At 41.0% G+C, this 18,843-nt stretch overlaps 1 protein-coding gene and 1 long non-coding RNA gene across 2 annotated transcripts in view; one reads left to right on the forward strand and one right to left on the reverse strand.

The window, feature by feature from the left end:
• The window catches only part of SSRP1 (structure specific recognition protein 1), a gene marked incomplete in the record, with an annotated part of 1,053,281 nt that overhangs the window by 300,958 nt on the left and 733,480 nt on the right, over window positions 1-18,843 (reverse strand).
• On the forward strand, window positions 13,635-14,247 carry LOC122811977. Its single transcript, XR_006366321.1, has 2 exons — window positions 13,635-13,757; window positions 14,213-14,247. It is a non-coding gene; the product is annotated as an uncharacterized LOC122811977 (long non-coding RNA).

Raw genomic sequence — 18,843 nt, forward strand, 5'->3', positions numbered from 1 at the left:
GAAGGCCTGGAATTCCTGTACTATCTTAACTTGGTCCTGGACTTTTGAGACACTGGCAGAGGCAAGACCACAGCGAGGTCCATTTTGTTTTTAATGGGTGTGGCTGAGGGATGTGGTCAACTGAGCCCGAATTGAGAAGGAACATCAGAAGTCAGTAGAGGGGTGAAGACTCCTTGTGGAACCACTTCTCAGACATCTGAAGCTGATGCTGTATAGCGGTGTCAGACCTAACTGATGAAGAATGGCAGTGGTGGTAGTAGTGGGAAGACCAGGGGCCATGACAGCCCCTCGGGTTGCGCCATGGATTCTGTCCTAGTAGTCACCAGTCCTGGGGACTACAGAGGGGCCTCACCAAGGTCCTGGATCAACTTAGAGGTGGACACTTATCATTTTTCCTGTGTACTGCAGTTCCCTATGTTTTTTTATCTTTTCATTTTTTGGGATCACACCAGCGGTCGTCTGAGCGACAGCAGAACTTGCAGAAGGCAGGGGTTGAGACACTACCAGAGAAGCAGACTGGGAAGCTTTATGCTCAGCAAGTACCTTGGCCTTGTCTTTAAGTTTTTTTGTTGGAGTTTAGCAGTCAGAGGAATTAGATGTCATGCTGAGGCCCTAGACAAAGCAAAATGAGTGAAAATATTTATACAGAATTTGGTTCCCACAGGAGAAGGTCATTAACTTTTTAAAACATTACAGAAGAATTTTCCCAATAGGGTAAGTACTGAAAACAGAGGAACTCTGGAAACAAAAGCTGACAGTTTGCTAGCATATAAAACACACGTGCATTGGACTGCATAGCTAGAAAGAACTGAAGATGGCAGCAGATGCCTTTCTTATACCTTGACATCTGGATTTTCTTAATGTCTGTAGGCTTGGGGTGATGCTGATACTCTTGAAATTGGGCCGGTCATGGGCTTCTGCATTGCATGGATTCCCAAAGATTAGTGCTGCAACTCTATCAGGAGAGCTCTGACTTCACCACCTGGAACCTGAAGAGAAGAATCATCTGAACAGAAGAGCCATAACTATCTGCTAGATCCAGGAAGAGGCTGTATAGTGAAGAACCCAGACGGAAGCACCACAGAAGCTCGCTCTGAGACCAGGGGCATTCTCCCTCTCACACTGTGGATACCCCACAGCAAATGGGTATAGATGTTCTAGCCACTTGACCTGCATTTAACAATTTCTGTAATTTGCATTACAGTGAAAACTGTTATCCCAGGGCCCCATTCCACACTGCTGTATTCTTTACATCGTAGGCAAAGTTTGCCTATGCTCAAAGAAGATCTGAGATGGTTATTTTTATTTAAGGTATTGTATGGTCTGCAGTTCACCATTTGGCTATTTTTTTATTCCACTGGCACAACCAGCCTATACAAAAGGTTCTCCTCACTCCATGTCAACCCTCCTTTTAACACCATGCAGACTCTAGTCACATAGTTGGTAAAGACTTGCAGCATGTTTACTTTCAAAGATGAATGCATACTGATTGGGTCTCTCCTAGTGTGAAAAAAGAAACTTGAAAGACAAGGGCCAACCCTGTTTTTTTTTTTTAGTAAATTCAGTTACTGGCTAGTAAGTACACTGCCTGGATGCCATCAAAGAAGGAACTAAGAGCCTGAAAGAAAATCAACTCTAAAAGCTGTAGAGAAAACCCTGGGAAGATTCCTTCAGCTGTTCAGCAAAAAGCAGTTCAAGCTGCAGTTTTGGTGCAAGACATGACTTCTAGTAATCTAGAGGAAAGAGAGTCAAAGGTGCTCAGAGCTAATTAAAATAAATTCATGAATGAAACACTAAAGGAATAGATGAACTCAAATAACAGAAGGCTGGAAAAAATGGAAGAAGCCTTAAACAAGTATTCAGATGAGCTGATAACTGCGAAAATCAGAGGTTGAAATGGGGAAAAAAAGACCGTTCAAAAAAAGATCTTTTAAAAATGGTAGAATTTAGAGAGCAGAGCACATATGGAAAATACTAATATTTTCTACTTTTCCAGATAAACTAGAAGGAACAGACTTTATTTTTATGAAGGCCCAAATAAACAACTAAACTGGTATTCCACAACAGGAACTGTTAATTTGAAAGGGCACGCCATGCGTATGCTCCAAATCTGGTCGAGAAAGCAACTGAGAACTGCATTAGTAAAGATGCAGACTTACCAGCAGAAAGAGTTTTTCCTGACAAAACTGTGGCAGAAGGGCAAAGTATTAAAAGTTGGCGACAGTATGTTTGAGGAAAAATGATTATTCATAGTACACCAGGCAGAAGAGAAACCAGTTTATTCCAGCAATCAGAGAATTTTGAGAGGCAGGTGTGAGATTCAAGCTGCTGTATCCAGCTGTTTTCAGAATAATTTTTCCTGGAGGCAGTCTTTTTTTTTTTTTTTGCTGCAGAACAGGCCAAGGGGTAGAAATGCAAAAGATTGTCCAGTAAAATGAGCCATCGAGCAGAAGTGGACTGCTTTGTAATCGTCCAATTATAAAGCACATGGAGAGACTTTTCCATTGAAATTGTTTTTAATGTTCTCAAAATGCTTGAGAGACCAAGAAATGCACAGGAGTTTATTAAAAGAATTAAAAGTAGATTGAAATTGAACTGGAATTTGGAGATGAACAAGACCACAAGGGACATAGAAAATGATGAATAAATGAGACTGCTAATATTAGTCATATTTATGAAACATGGCTGTATAAGAAAAAGTGGAGAGTTGACTTTTCTTGACCTTGGTAAACTTGGGGAGAACTGAAAGGCATTTGCCTCACTTGATTTCATTAATGTTTGGAAGGAAACTGAGGGGAGAGGAAGGAAAGACAACTGTGCAAGTAAAACAATTTCTGTTCTTAGCAGTATTTTTATGAAGCCTTTCCAGCTTAAATTGCATGTTCTGTACTAAAACATTTTTAGCTCTTGTATGTGATGGATACTAATTTTCTGTTTTTTTTTAGCATTAAGAAATGCAAGCATTGTAGTGCAAAAAGAAATAACACTAGACAAAAGCATATTTAAGTCTATAGGCTGTAATACTGGGTTCTTGAGTTGGGGGTGCAGTGAAAAAAGTACACAAACCATAATATATGTAGAGGTAATGTTTTACTTTTACATTGGTGAATGTCTGGATTAAGACCTTTGGCCTAATCTAATAAAATGGATAAATAAAAGTGGAAGCAAGTTAATAAGAGATCACTGAAGAAAAACGTTTCATTATATTCAGTGATACGTGTTTCAGCTTGTCTTTAGTAGCCTACAGCTGCAAAGTACATTTTTTTCTCTTGCATTTCCTTACAGACAAGCTGATACTAGGGAAAGAAAAAGCCAGAACATTGGTTTCTACAAGGTTGAAAGGTAATGTTTCCTGAAAGCATGCAAGTTGACCCTCACATCTGGGAGGGGAATAAAGATTAAGAACAACAGGCACAAATTAGTATAAGCAGAAGCACAGGCAATAACGTGTCTTAACATGGATAACCTCAATTTTAAGTTAAGGCCTGTGTTATCAGTTGTTGATTTGGAACAATTGTTTGTATTGAGGGTTAAACTTCATTATTTGAAGGTTTGTATTGAGGGTTAAACTTCATTATTTGAAGACCTACTTTGTATTAAGTTAACAGGTTATGGAGGTGTTCAGAGGCTTTCTGTTTTGTTTGGTGTTTTGGTTGAGAGCTTTGATTTAAAAAAAAAAAAAAAAAAAAAAAAAAAAAAAAAAAACTTGTAAAATGTGGCAAGTTCCAGTGTTGATATATAAAAAAAACTGTATAAAGGATTAACCTGCCAGAGGTTAATGGGTGCATCACAGAAGCTGGAAAATAGACATTTAAAAAACTTTCATATATAATAGGTGTGAATAATGGCTTATCATAATGGCAGCACTTTCCATATCTTGGAATATGAACAATGTTCTTCGTGTTTCACTGTTGCAGTCCTTACATTCGGGTAATCCTGCTGGCAAATTGCCCTCAGTCAGCCTGAATTCCACAGTCTTGGGTCCTGCTTCGGTTGCTGGCGCCCCTTCCCTGACAGGTCATCAGGGGTATAAAAGATGCAGCCGATGCCGTTTTCTTCAGTCTTTCTTGCTGCGCGGTGCCTGAAGCAGAAGCAGTTGGCAAGTGCCGGTCGGCCGACTCCTGAGATTTTTGTGTTCGAATTTCAGATCCGAAGTCTTCATTAAAGCTAAGTACCCCATTGGGGAAACTTTTTTTTTTTCTTGCTCCAGACAGATTTCAGAAAAAGTTAATAATTGTATTTCTTGTGGAAAGCAAATACCTCATAAGGACTTTCATTCTTACTGTATTCCTTGCCTAGGCCCTGACCATAACGTTTCAGGTTGTCTGTTTTGTGCTAGATTTAACCAACGCATTATTAAGCGTCCGTATAATTTTGCATTAAACTATTTTGGACGCAGGTTTAATTATCCAGAAATGTCGTCAGAAATGTCGTCAGCCATTCGACTACCGGAGTTCACAAAAAATGCAAATAAAAAGACAACCAAGGCCCAAAATCGACGACGAAGCTTCTCCTAAGCCAGTTGCCGGTTCGCCAGTTCTCAGTGAGGCGCTTTCGCAGCCCCTGACATCCACTACTTTAGAGTCGCAGGCCGCTACCGACTCCCACGTGGAGCTGTCTATGCCGCTGGAAACTCAAGGTATTGGAGGCCTCTGACACTATTCCTTCAGATGGGTCCGGAGCCGCTGAGCAGGCACCCGCTTCTGAGGGTGTATTCAAACCTAAACATGTATACATTAAACCGACTTCAGCTTCAAAGGCAAAGACTAAAGCACCTTCAAAGACAAAGAAACAAACTCAAGAGCCACATGGACAGGTTTCCATGCCCAAAAAACAGATGCTCAAAATGACCGAAGACTTGATTACCTTGATCAGGGGTTCCCATCCCCCTCCTGATAAGAGGCCTAGGCAAGAGACAGACTATGAATCTTCAGGTCAGGTTTCTATTTCTTCTGATTCCTCTTCTGATCAGGAGTAGTCTCTTCCCCCCATGAGGATTCTGATGCTGAAGAAGTCTATTCCTTCAGCTTCTTCTCCTGAGGACTATTTTTGGGAAACCTTACATACCATGAGGGAGCACTTCCACTGGGAGAGCCAAGATTTTTCAGAATCTAAAGAGGCTCAGGGACTTTTACAAACTCAACACAGGCCTCTAGCCATTCCACCTGTGTTAGACATTGTAGATTATGTGTTTTCAGAGTCTAGTCCGACCCCTGACTCCTTACCTCCAGCTCCTGTTAAGCCTGACCGATGTTACAGGGTTCCTGACTCTCATAAATTCCTTTTCAAAAACCCTGCTGCAGACCCAGAAACTATTTCACAGGGTCCCAAAGGGGTTAAGGCTTCTGCTGCAAAAAACCATACCCCCTCTGACAGGGATTCTAGGGCACTGGATAGATGGGGGGAAAAAAGATTTACACATCTGCTACCTTGGCCATAAGGGCCTTAAACTGTCAGTTTCATATGCTCAAATATCATTAACATGTCATGGCATTGCTTAAACAGAAAATGTTGTTAAACTCTGAATGTGCAGAAAACAAGGAAATGCAGGATTTATTGCATACAGCTGGACAAGTTGGAAAGCATACTTTGCAATGTGGTTTTGATTCTCTCGAGGCCTCCTGCAGGGCCGCAGTTACGGGCTCTGTAATTAGGAGGCATGTTTGGTTAAAGGAACAAAATCTGCCTGATCATGTTAAAGTTAAATTATTAGATGCACCTTTACAGCATGATACTTTGTTTGATGTTAAGGCAGAAGAGGTGTTAAAGAAAATGGAGGACAAAGCTAAATCTATGCAAACTGTCAGGTATTTTTTACAAGTACAGCCACCTAAGTTTAGTAGACACTGGCCTACAAAGAATTGGTCCTTTCCTGTGTCAGACCCCAAAGGGGCAGATCCAGACACCCTAGAGGCAGATCCCAGGCTCAAGGTTCATACAGGTCAAAGCAATGGGGTGCTTCTACCTCCAAAATTGGAGAAGACAAATCACAACCTTACAGGAAACGGTCCCAATGATTTCCCCCTGCCTGCACCAAGCACTTATCTCCTGGCAACACCCTTAGGGGGAAAAATAGCACTTTCTCAAAATTGGCACATAACCCAAGACAAGTGGGTTCTAAACAGTGTCACAAGGCTACAAGTTCCACTTCCATACCCTACCAAAAGCAAATGGTTGGCCAGATCTGCCAAAAAATCAATGGGCAGCAGCACAAAAACAAGTCACATCCCTCATGGACATGGGGGCCATTCAGCAAGTACCAGAGCAAGAGCAGGGACAAGGATTTTACTCTACTGTTCTTGGTACCCAGAAAGGACAAAGCCTGGAGACCAATACTGGACCTATCTATTCTAAACACATTTCTGGATATTCCAAAATTCAAAATGTTGACCTTGCAGCAGCTTCTGCCCATGCTGGGCACGAAGGCTTGGCTTGTGACTTTAGACCTAACAGGCATACCTGCATGTCCCAATCAGACAACCATGCAGAAGATACCTCAGATTCAAGGCTGGCTCAATGCATTACCAATTTTCTGCACTGCCTTTGGCTTATCTACTGCGCCCAAGGTCTTTAGAAAGTGCCTGGCACTAGTAATTGCATTCTGCAGACAGAGGAATATAAATATAGCCTTACTTGGACGACTGCCTAATTCAAGCAGAGAACAAGGACATTCTTCTACAGCATCTGGCGTTTGTGAAAAGACTTCTAACATGCCTAGGGTACACAGTCAACGAAAAGAAATCAAAACTAGTACCCTCTCAACAGATGATATTCCTGGGTGCAAGCTTAAATACAACTGCCCAGATGGCTCATCTCATACCAGACAAAGGCAACCGACTACCTATTTCAAAATATTGGCAACAAAGACCCAGTTATCTGCAAGAAAAATTCTGCATGCTTTGGGCTTCATGGCATCCTGCATCCTCCTAATTCCATATGCAAGACTGCATATGAGGAAGCTTCAATGGTCCCTAAAAAGTGTTTGGACTCAATGCCACAGCCTGGAAACAATGATTACTCTCATTCCCTGCCTGCAACAGGAGTTTCGATGGTGGGCGAAGGCTTGTTCCCAAAACAAGGGACAGCCATTCACTTTACCCCCAGCCAGGCAAAACCTAACAACGGATGCATCAGAATATACCTGGGGGGGGGGGGGCACATGGCAGGAAGATGCATTCAGGGCACATGGTCCGCAAACCAAATGCATCTACATATCAATCAAAAAGAGATGCTAGCTGTTCAAAATGCCCTGACAGCCTTCAAGGACCTACTTCATCCGGGCCAGCTGTTGATAAAGACAGACAACACCACGGTCATGTGGTATATAAACAAGCAGGGGGGCACACATTCTTATCCCCTTTGCATACTAGCTATGGCTTTGTGGGACACAGCATTGACTTACCAAGTTCATTTGCAGGCACAATTCCTGCCAGGAAAGGAAAATACTCTGGCAGACGAATTAAGCAGAAACCTCATGGATCCCCACGAATGGCAGCTGGATGCGCAAGTCTTTAGCATGATAATAAGGAAATGGGGATGCCCGGACATAGATCTATTTGCCTCCCCTCAAAACCACCAACTAAAAAGATTCTGCACAAGGATTTATCACATACAAACATGGAAAGTGGACGCCCTATCTTTCAGCTGGAAAAAACTATCAGTATATGCCTTTCCTCCACTGCCTCTCCTCCCCAAGGTACTCCTGAAGGTAAGACAGGAGAAGCCTAAGATGATACTGATTGCCCCAGACTAGCCCTGCCAGTACTGGTGTCCGATCTTAAGAAACTTGTCTCAATGCCCAGCCTGGACCTTACCTCAAATACCTTATCTACTGTCCCAACAAAACAATCGGATCCTGCACAGCCAACTCTGGACACTAAACCTGGCAGCATGGCGAATAATGTAGGCATATAAAGCACACCTCTCAGTAAAGCTGTGATGGATGTCATTTTGGAAGCCAGAAGGCCTAGTACTAGAAAATCTTATGCTGGAAAATGGAAGAGATTTTGTGCTTGGAACCAGACACAAGGAACTGATGCAGCTGTACCAAATTTTCCTCAGATTTTGCAATATTTAACTGAGCTTCTGGACAAAGGCCTATTTTTTCATCAATTAAAATTCATGCCTCTGCCATCTCTGCTCATTACAGTACAGAGCCACCAATCTTTTCTCATCCTTTATTAAGGCAGTACCTCAGAGGAGCCAAAAAACTTGAGGCCTCCAAGGAGATCACCAGTACCTGCATGGGACCTCAACTATGTCTTGGAAATACTCACCCTGCCTCCTTTTGAGCCAGCTACTACTGCTGATATAAAGTTTTTATCTTGGAAAACAGCTCTGCTCCTAGCAATAACTTCTGCAAGATGAGTTTCAGAGCTACAGGCACTCATGGCTGTGGAACCTTTTATCATTTTTTATCCAGACAGGGTCTCTCTGAGGACAAACCCAACATTTATGCCTAAGGTGGTGTCCAGTGTGGCCCTTAACCAAACTATTCATTTGCCAACTTTTTATCCAAATCCACAGAACAAGGGGGAGAGAATTCTGCATTCTTTGGACGTACACAGCTTAGATTCTATTTGGACAGAACCAAAGTTTTCAGGAAGACTGAGCAATTACTAGTAGCATATGCTGCAGGATCACAAGGAAAAGATATCTCAAATCGGACTATTTAAAAGTGGATAAGCCACTGCATTCGTTTCTATTTACAGCATAGCAAGCCAGTGCCTAAGGGCATTAGGCCACATTCAACCAGAGCTGCAGCCACGTCCGCAGCCTTTCTCAGGGGAGTACCAACCAAAGACATTTTAGAGGCAGCTACTTGGAGTTCAGTGCAGACCTTTACAAAGCATTACTATCTGCCACTCTACTCTAAATCCAGGGCAGGCTTTGCCACTGCAGTTCTGCAGGGCCTCATAGCCGCTTCTAATGCTGTTTAGCTCCAGCCTCCCAACCACAGCTTTGGGAATCTACCCAAATGTAATGACTGCAACAGTGAAACACAAAACATAGTACAGTTGTGTACACTTACCATAAATGTAGATGTTGGTGTGTATTCACTGTTGCAGTCCAAGTTACCCACCCGCCATCCCCCTTCTTTCTGCTGGAACTTATCTTTCCTTCTCTGATTCATACAACCTGTGTGATGCATTTGTTTGTAGAAGGTAAAGTTTATATTGGTACATGTATTTTTATATATATATATATATATATATATATATATATATATAAAAATAACTTTACTACCCTTTAGGGGGCACCTGACATCTGGGGCAGGAAATACTGAAGAAAATGGTGTCTGCTGCATCTTTTATACCCCTGACATCAGGGAAGGGGCAACAGCAACTGACGCAGGACCCAAGACTTTGGAATTCAGGCCTACTAAGGGCAACCTGCCAGCAGGATTACCCGAATGTAATGACTGCAACAGTGAATACACTTGAACACTTACATTTATGGTAAGTGTACACAACTGTACTGTCTCAATAGGTATAGGCAAAAAGGAAAGAATAATTATATTAAGAAATGCCGTATGTAAATAGTAGTTCTACAGGAGACGCATTTGGAAAGAACTGAGCTTGTGAGTTTGATAAAGGATTTCAGGTTGGATATTCCGCAGAATATCGGGAATAAAGGAAATGAGTACTTACATTAATTGCTAGAGGAGCTCCAATAGTGATGGAAGAAGGGGGAAAGATAATGGCAGATTTGTGGTATTAAGGGACTACTGGCAAGGGGTGAGGATTACGTTGTCAGTGTGTTTGTATTCCATCTAAAACTGCTGTTAAGGAGCTTAAACAGTTTTGGGAGAAGTAATTAACTTTCAGTAGGGAATATTCTTTTTGGGTGGGGGCTAGAATTTGATGTGCAATAATGAGGATGTATCTGGGAGGCCCAGAAGGGAAAAATAGAACAAAATGGGGTAGATTTTCTGAAAACTTTTATGAAAGTATTTGGTATGGATAACATGAATTCAGTAGTAGGAACTCCTGAGAGGATCTACATATTCTCTATGTATCTATAGTAACTAGGTTAGACTAGACAGAAATTATATTTCACAGGAACAGGCACATTTAGTTAAGCATGTTGACATGCATCCAGTAACTATTTCAGATCCTGCATCAATAATTACTAAGATAAAAATGCAGGGTAATGAAGTAAAGATGAGAAAACTGGCACTTCCCTACCTATCTGGTTTTACAGAAAAAGAATAGAGAGAATTGCAGAGTGCCAAAGTGAAATAAGGGAGTACTTGGATAATGCGCATGAGTTTAGAAAGGTGGTTAAGCAAACTACTTTTGATAACTCCGGACCAGAAAAACTTTTTGCAGAATGACTTTGGTAATAGAAAGGGTTGTTGCCAAATTTAGGGAGCCTGTAACAAGAAAAATAACCAGAGAGCCTGTAGAAGTATTTGAGTTTAGAAATTTTATAAAAAAATTGTATAAAGCAGAGAAGCGGGGAATAAAAAAATGGAAATATTTATGGAAGACTTTTATATATGCCAAAGTTCGAGGTGAACGAGGCTCAACAGTTAGGATAGGAAGGGATGAGTTAAAAATGGTGATGCATAACCAATCTACAGGAAATTCTCATGGAATAGCTGGTATTCCAGTGGAGGTTTGGAAGCTAGGAGGGAAGAAAAGTGATAAAGATCTGGAGGATATTGTTTAATGGTATTTTAAAAGAAGAGGAAGCACCAACGTCCTGGAAAAAAATCTGTAGTGGCTGTAATATCTAAAGACTTTAAAGTCCCATCAGATCCAGCTTCATATAGGCCAGTTTCAGTTTTAAAACCATGATTATAAAGTGTTTGTTTCCTGGCTAAAAGAATGGCAAAGGTGTTGCCAACATTGATAGATATGGATTGGTGTGGTTTTGATGATCCAGAAGGGAAGCAGAATGTAAGGAAATACCACTGTTGGTGTGGCTTGATGCAGAGAAAGCACAAGACAAGAGTAAGCTGGGATTTTGAGTAGGGCAATGGAAGCTTTTGCATTTCCTAGTATAGTAATAAGGTTAATTAGGAGGCTGTATCAGGGATCAGAGCCAAAAATCAAAGTGGGTAGGTTCCTCTGATAAGTTGTCTGAAAAGACAGGGATGTTGTCTTTCCACTTTTTTGTGTTGTATTTAAAACTTTTGGCAAAGAGAATAAGAGACTTGGAAATTCAACGACATTATTGCTATGATATTCAAGAAATTTTGGCTGTATTTCCAGATATTTTGTACTTAAACCACAAAAGGACATTTCATTGTTGTGGAACATTCTGAGACAGTTTTTTTTATTTTTTGGGATGTAAACTATGTACCACATATGAATTGGTTCAGCAATACCCATTTTTTATGGAGACTTAAAATGACGTATTTAGGATTATGGGTTAAAAGGATTCTGTTATGGCATGTAAGGATATGTGGGAAACAATTAAAAACATAATACAGAAACTGAGAAACTTGGAAGCTTTTGCCTAGGATATGAATAGCAAGATACAGGCAGTAAAAATGTTTAGACCCTATAGTTTTATGTACAGGTCAAAAACGCAAAACATGTTACACTCAAAACAAACAAAATAGATGTCCGCAGAATGTACTCTGCAAACTTTTAATACAAAAAATAAAATGAAAGAAGTGAAGTTAAACAGGATAGACTGAGCACTTATATCCTAAGTTCACAAGACTTAATTTATTGTATTAAACGTTTGCCAGGTACGTTCTGCAGACTCTTGTTTTGCGTATACACAGGTCAGGCATATTTTTATCAGCCATGGGTGAAGTTATGGATAGTAATAGAGTTGAAAGATTTTGTCTTGGAGGGGAAGAGGGGAATAGTCAAATGGGATAAGTTAATCCTTCCAATAGAGCAAGGATGCTCAGGCTTACCTGATTTGAAGAGCTATTTTAGAGCTACACAGTTGTGTGTTGTACATAACAGAAGCAGAAAGCTACATTTCAAAGTAAAAAGGGATGATAAAACTGGGTAATTCAAGAAATAAGGGAAGAGTGGAATTTTGGATGCATATCTTAAGGAGAATAACAGCCTTAGAGTATATATTCATAAAGTAGCAGAAAGTATATTCAGATCTAAGCCAACATGGGAATGGAGAAAGGAGATCCTGCTGATAGGGAATGAGTGCAATTAGGGGTACTGAGAATAAGCAAGAGGCAGGTGGAATTTACTGGAGGAAGCGGGCAAAGAAACCACAGTATTGGGAGCAGATATTTAGAGAGGGAAAGTTAATGGGAAGAGGCCAAGCCATTTGAACTGCCAGCTAGAAATTGCTTTCCCTGGCAAAGAATGATGTCAGAATATAGACAGAGAAAAGGGATAGAGGAATCCTAAATGAAAGACCTTTTACCTGGTTGAGTTGTTAGTTGAATCTAGAACGGAAGCTGCTATTAAACAAGGGTAATATGTTGGATGATCACTATAAGAATAAATCAGAGGAGATCAGAAAAGGTTTGGAAGAAAAAGACTAGATGAGCAATTCATAAACCGTGGGAGTACATATGTATGGCTTCTGAATATTCAACAAAATTTAGAAGATTTAGGATTTTCTGTGGAAATGTTTTCACAGCTACGTTTATATCCTGTGCAGGCTCCAAACTGTTTCCTCAGATAAATGGCAAATGTTCGAAGTGTAATGGGGAAGAAAGTTACTTGGGAGTGTATGTTGTCAGGGTGTAATGAGCTGGCAGACTTTAAAAAAAATCCCTGCAGAGTACTGTGTCAGGAATACTGGGAGTGAGCTAATGAGTGTAACTAAGGAATTTTTTTTGAGCTGGGAAACGAGATCTGAATTGCCTAAACATACGAAGGCCTTGTTGAGTTTAATTCTGTTGCCTGCCAAAACAAACAAAGTGGGATCTTTAGAAAAGGATAGGAGTAAATTGCATAGAAAAGATGAAAATTGGGGGAAACAATACATGCAGAAAATGTTTTGGAAGAGGAATGAGGTTTGATAAAGCAGGAATTTAACATTTTAATGTTGGTTTGATTATATGTCACATATATTCTAAAAATAGAATGTTTGTAAATGTGAACTTAATATGGTTTGCTTACTTTTATACAGATCTTAAATTTGCTTATGTACAGGTGATGATTCAGTAAAAGCATTTTTAAAGACTTTACACTGTTTAGTTGACTATTTTTTTTTAAATCCCCTGACTTTTCTGTCAACTTAATGCTTGTGTCCATTAGTAATGTAGGAGCTGCTTCGGTCTCTGCTTTTGCACCTTTTCCAGTGTACAACCTCCTTTGTAAGGCATTTTATACAAATTTATGCAGTAATGGGTTGAAACAAAATGATACAAATTATGTACTGCACTTGAATTAATATTGTACTGCATTTAGAGATAATGCAGGGAAGGGGAAATTAAGTGGTAATGGAATATTGGAGCAAAGGCTTCACATTGCTTGATTAAGAAGCCTAGTGTTGCTAAAAACTGGATAGTTGAGAGGGTGACATGATCATTTAGTTGAGGCATGAACTACAGTGTTTAGAATCTTTTTTACAGTTTTCATTATAAAATCCCAGTAGTAGTGCTATGAGATAACCCATTGTTAGTTAACACTCTACAGTTTTTGTGCACGACAGTCTGTGCATATGTTGCAGGTTGTTTCATTGCTTCTGAAATGTGTGTCGGTTGTTTTTCAGATCAGTTTAGATCCTCCAATCAAACAAGGGCAGACTCGATATCACTTTCTAATCCTTCTGTTCTCAAAGGATGATGACATCTCACTAACACTTAATATGAGCGAGTGAGTATTGTATCATGTGATTTTATTTGACCGTGTTGTACAGAAATGCCCATATTTAAATCTGTCCTCATTCTTATGTTCTGATGGAATATCTAGAGGGTAACTTGGGTGCCTGCATTTGCTAAAATAGCAGAAGTGAGAATGTCCAAACCTGGCATGCTTCTGCAAGTGTTCAGACATAGGTTGCTGTAGTATGGTAGATAAATAAGTATTGTGCTGCAGTGTTGGAGATTAGGTTTTAAATTGTCTGCTTCTATTGTATTTTTGTGTGACTCTTAAGCAAATTGCTGACTAGTTTATCCTCTCAGACTTTAAGATGAGACATCTGTTTGTGGGCCTTTCTGGTTACTAGAACCCAAGTAATGTTAAGACTAAATGTTTTTTCCCATTTACTCATTAGCAGAGATGGAATGCTGATGCTGGTTTTTGTAGTGATGTGCATCTTTCTTTTTCAGGGATGAAGTGGAGAAGAGGTTTGAAGGAAAATTGACAAAGAATATGTCAGGTGCACTGTATGAACTGGTTAGCAGAGTAATGAAGGCCCTAATAAACAGGAAGATCACTGTTCCGGGCAACTTCCAGGGGTAAGGACTTTGAGAACCTTCAGTTCTGTAAGTGCCAGTGTAATCCTTCAATATATTTTATGTAGTCTGGAACAGTCTTGCTAACCTCAACTACCATTCATGCATATTGGATATTTTTATGGTGAGCTTGCTGCCATCTCCATGGTTCACATGTTCTGTTCTCCTCAGTTTGGGTACCTACAATAACCCATTGAAGTTGATGAGTAAGCAGACCTCAGCTGGAGTTATTCATACTTGCCTTGAAAGTTCCTGTGATCTCATCCCATGACTGTGCATAACTAAGATGTTATTTTGGCTTTTAATCTGAGAAAAGCCTCATATGTAGAAGCATGGAGGTGAAAGCTTGCCTTTTTTTCGTATTGCATTTAATAGTTTCCATATTTCTCGTTATAAGACAATATTTTATTTTGTACTTCACGTACCATAGTGCATTTTCCTTGTAGGCCAGGATAAATGCACACTCAAACATTCCACACAACACCAATCACAATCACACACCGTAGTCAACGCACTAGTCTCTCAAACACAGCCCATTAGTTATAACAATAAAGCAACGCAGTCTTATAAGGCATAACAATAAATCAAACATAGTAGTCATTGGCGATTCAATAGTGAGACACACTGATGTCCCCCTCACCAGACTTCTCCTTGCACCCAGACACCTAGTTAGCCATCACCAATAATCGATCATGTCCAGAGGATATTTCATTCCATTTTTACAAATACCAAAACCAAGGAGAAATCTCCCCGATGTTCCACCCGGTCAGAGGGAAGAAGCAGCTTTACAATTAAAGCTGCTAGAGAGAGTCATCCACAGGGTCCCACCAGACAACATCAGGTCCGGAATCTACTTGAGGTTTGCCAGAAAGACAGGGGACCTGAGGCCAGTCTTGGACCTAACATTTCTAAACAAATCCGGAGATAATTCAAATTTCCGGATGGGCACGGTTCAGTCCATTCTACCAGTACTACGAAAGGACAATTGGATGTGCTCTCAGTCGACCTTCAGGATGAGTACTGTCGTATCAAAATGACCAGGTGCTCCAGAAAGTTTCTCTGCTTTCTGCCTGGGGCCAGTTATTAACAGTTCAGAGTACTTTCCTTTTGCTCTCACCACAGCCCCTAGGATGCTCACCAAATGCATGGCAGCAGTAGCAGCTCACTTGAGACTGCATGGATTCAGCGTGCTAACTTATCTAGACAATGGACTCCTAACCGCATCAGCCGGGCATCTACTATTACAAGCCAGAGACTATTTATTACACCTAGCCTCCTACCTTGGGTTTCACGATTAACATGCAAAAAATCTCCTCTACAACCCTTAAAATTGATGAACTTTATAGGAGCACATATGGACACAGCCAGTTGTCTAGCCTACCTGCCTCTGTACAGGATTTCCAGTTTGATTGCATATCCAACAAATTCTCAACACCCCCAGCAGGTCTAGTCCTCAGAGCATTGGGTTCAATGGCTGCCATGATGACTTTGATTCCAACAGCATGCTTACACATAAGAATCCTTCGATGGACTCTGGTGGCCTAGTGGTCCTTACACTTATACCCTCTGAATCATCCTATCAGGTTATCCTGAGTGTGCAAAGATTCACTTCTGTGGTGGCTCCTCGGACAGTTGAACAAGGATGACCCCAGCCCCATGCCACATTGACCGTGGACACTTCCAAGCTGGGGTTTGGGGGGGGGGGCATTACCTGGGTCGGATGGTCCAAGCCGCATGATCGACACAGGAGACAGATTTGCATCTCATTGCTCTAGAGATGAGTGGTGCTTTTAGCATTGCAAGCCCTTCAGAACTTTCTCTCTAGGGACTATTGCAGTACATACGGACAACATGTTAGTGGTATGGTACATCAGCAAGCAGAGAGGAACCGGATCTTACCCTTTTGTCGAGAAGCGATGAGGGTTTGGCAATGGGCAATTTCTTCTAATGCTTCCTGACCACAGTGCACATTCCAGGGAGGCCCAGCATTCTAGCGGACGGGCTCCGCAGAGTTATCCTGATGCCTCACGAGTGGTCCCTACATCAGTCTGTAGCAAGTATGATTTTCCATAAATGGGGTCAACCCTGCTGCGACCTCTTTGCATCCCCCTTCAACAACAAATGCAGCAGGATCTTTGGCCTGATCCATTCTCAGGGAAGGTCCCTGAGCGATGCTTTAGTCCATGTTTGTCCCTCAAGTCTTTATGCTTACCCTCCCTACCCCCCTTACACAAGTTCCTTCAGAAAGCACAGAGGTTGAAGAGCAAGGTGATTCTCATTGTGCTCCCTTTTGGCCTTGACTGGTCTTGGCTCCCCTTCCTTTGGTCTCATTTAATATGCCCTCCGTGGATGTTCTAACAGTATCTAGATCTTTGGTCCCACCCATCCGAGCCGGTTCACCCAGATCTTCCAGGACTAAAACTATAAGCATGGTTTCTCTGATTCTAATGGTGGCCCGAAACATTAGGCTTTGTTCCCCAGTTCAAAGGATATTAATATCTTCACATAAAGTTTCTACCAGAAAAATCTGTAAAAGTAAGTGGAAGAGGTTCTCTATATGGGCTCACCAAAAAACATTTGCACTCTTTTACAGCTCCTATCCCTGCAGTTCTCATTTTACTTGCTTCAATTTTCCATGATGGAGAAGGTTTTGTACTATTAAGGTGCATTTGGCAGCCCTCCCAAATTACCACATTGGAGAAAATGTATCTTCTCTTGCCTCATCTAAATTGTGAAGACCTTCCTCAGGGGTACCTTTTTACTTTGACCTCATGTAAAGGACCCCACTCCTCCTTGGGACTTAACTATGATTTTACAAGCTGTTCAACCCCCCCCCCCCAGCCCTGAACAGACTGCCAAGGTAGATTTAAAATATTTTTCCTGGAAGACTGCTTTCTTGATAGCCATTATTTCAGCTAGAAGGGTATCTAAATTGTAAGCACTGTCATCCAAACCCTCAGGTTTGATTTTTTCACAAAGATAGTGACCTTGTGTCCTTTTTGCTCAAAGTTGCCACCGAAAACCATATCAATCAGGTCTTCAGTCTACCAGTTTTCTTCCCCTGTTTCCAAAACAGAGGTGAATATAGTCTTCATCTAGATGTTCACAGACAGCTACGTTTTTACCTAGATAGAACAAAATCTTTCCCAAAAACTGACCAGCTGTTTGTGTCCTCCTCAAATGTTAGAATGGGTAGGCCAGTTTCCAGAGTCACTTTGGCTCAGTGGATTATAGGTTGCATATCTAATATGTATTCTTCCAAAGGTATTCCACTACCTAAGCCTGTCAAAGTGCATTCTACTAGATCTAGGTCTACATCTCAAGCCTTCTGATCCAGAGTTTCGATTGAGGACATTTGTGCGGCTGCTACTTGGTAGACTTTCCATAACTTTGTTCCACATTACAAACTGGATATTGTTTCTTGGAATAGAACTGGCTTTCACAGGTTGAGGAACGAATAAAAATGACATCAGACGTTATGTACTGACCATAGCTCTTCATCTGTGTTTTCCATTTTCATTCCTCAACCCCCTTCCTTCCCCTTTCCATAACTGCAGAAGACCTGATGGATATGTCTGTAAGATCTCCATTCCTGTTTGAGCCCCTGAACTTTATCCTATCTTTTTTCTAAATCTCCAAATAGAGATAAATATACTATAAATGTTAGCAGTAAACTCTGTCTGAGGTAATCTGGGGGAATGAGGCATTATGGGTAAGCTCAAGAATTGGATCCTAGGGCTATAGAAACCAACAGTCTGATAAGAGGAACTAATCCGAACCCACAGGTTAAGGAAGAATGAAAATGGACAACACAGATGAGATGAAATGTTATGGTGAGTACATAACTTTTTTTTTTTTTACCTAGATTTAATCTCTGGTCTCTGTTCCCAAATATTCCTATAGTGAACTGTCCCATGCCTGCCTCTTGCAATAGAGGTGGCCATTGCCTCCCTCCCCGAAGGCATTGCTCCAAAGATGGTTGCAGTTTCTTTGGTAAACTGATAAAACCTTATCGCTGCGCCTGCAGGCTGTTACCTCCTTTTTTAATTTTTTGATACGTGCTCCTTACATGCCTTGGGGGTCAGATAGTAGCATGGCTGATTCTTTGTATGGAGCCCTTTGCTTGACCTAATTTTCTTTCATTTTCTTTTGCCATGGTTAGGCACTGTGTCAGTGTCATGATGAGATGCAGTATTAAATCACTATACCTTATGTTAAGGCATGGCAAGCTCATGTGCTGGTGTAGTGTACATCTGCAAAAGATCTCTTACTTTTGACATTGGTCTGTCCTGCCTTTGACAGCTTTATGCAGTTTTGCTATAGTGCTGGTTATAAGAGTCCGAAGATTTAAGGTGCTATGAGCATATTCGCTATTGGTTCCAACTGTAGAGGCTTATAAATTTGTTACTGTTGAATGCTGTGCATGCAGGCCATACTTTAGTACTGCATACAGACGTTATTACTGTTTGGCTAACACTGTGACACATGGTTGATGCTTAAAATAC

This window comes from Protopterus annectens, chromosome 9.part0, assembly GCF_019279795.1.
Source record: "Protopterus annectens isolate FY-2018-M chromosome 9.part0, PAN1.0, whole genome shotgun sequence".
Classification (NCBI taxonomy): domain Eukaryota; kingdom Metazoa; phylum Chordata; order Ceratodontiformes; family Protopteridae; genus Protopterus; species Protopterus annectens.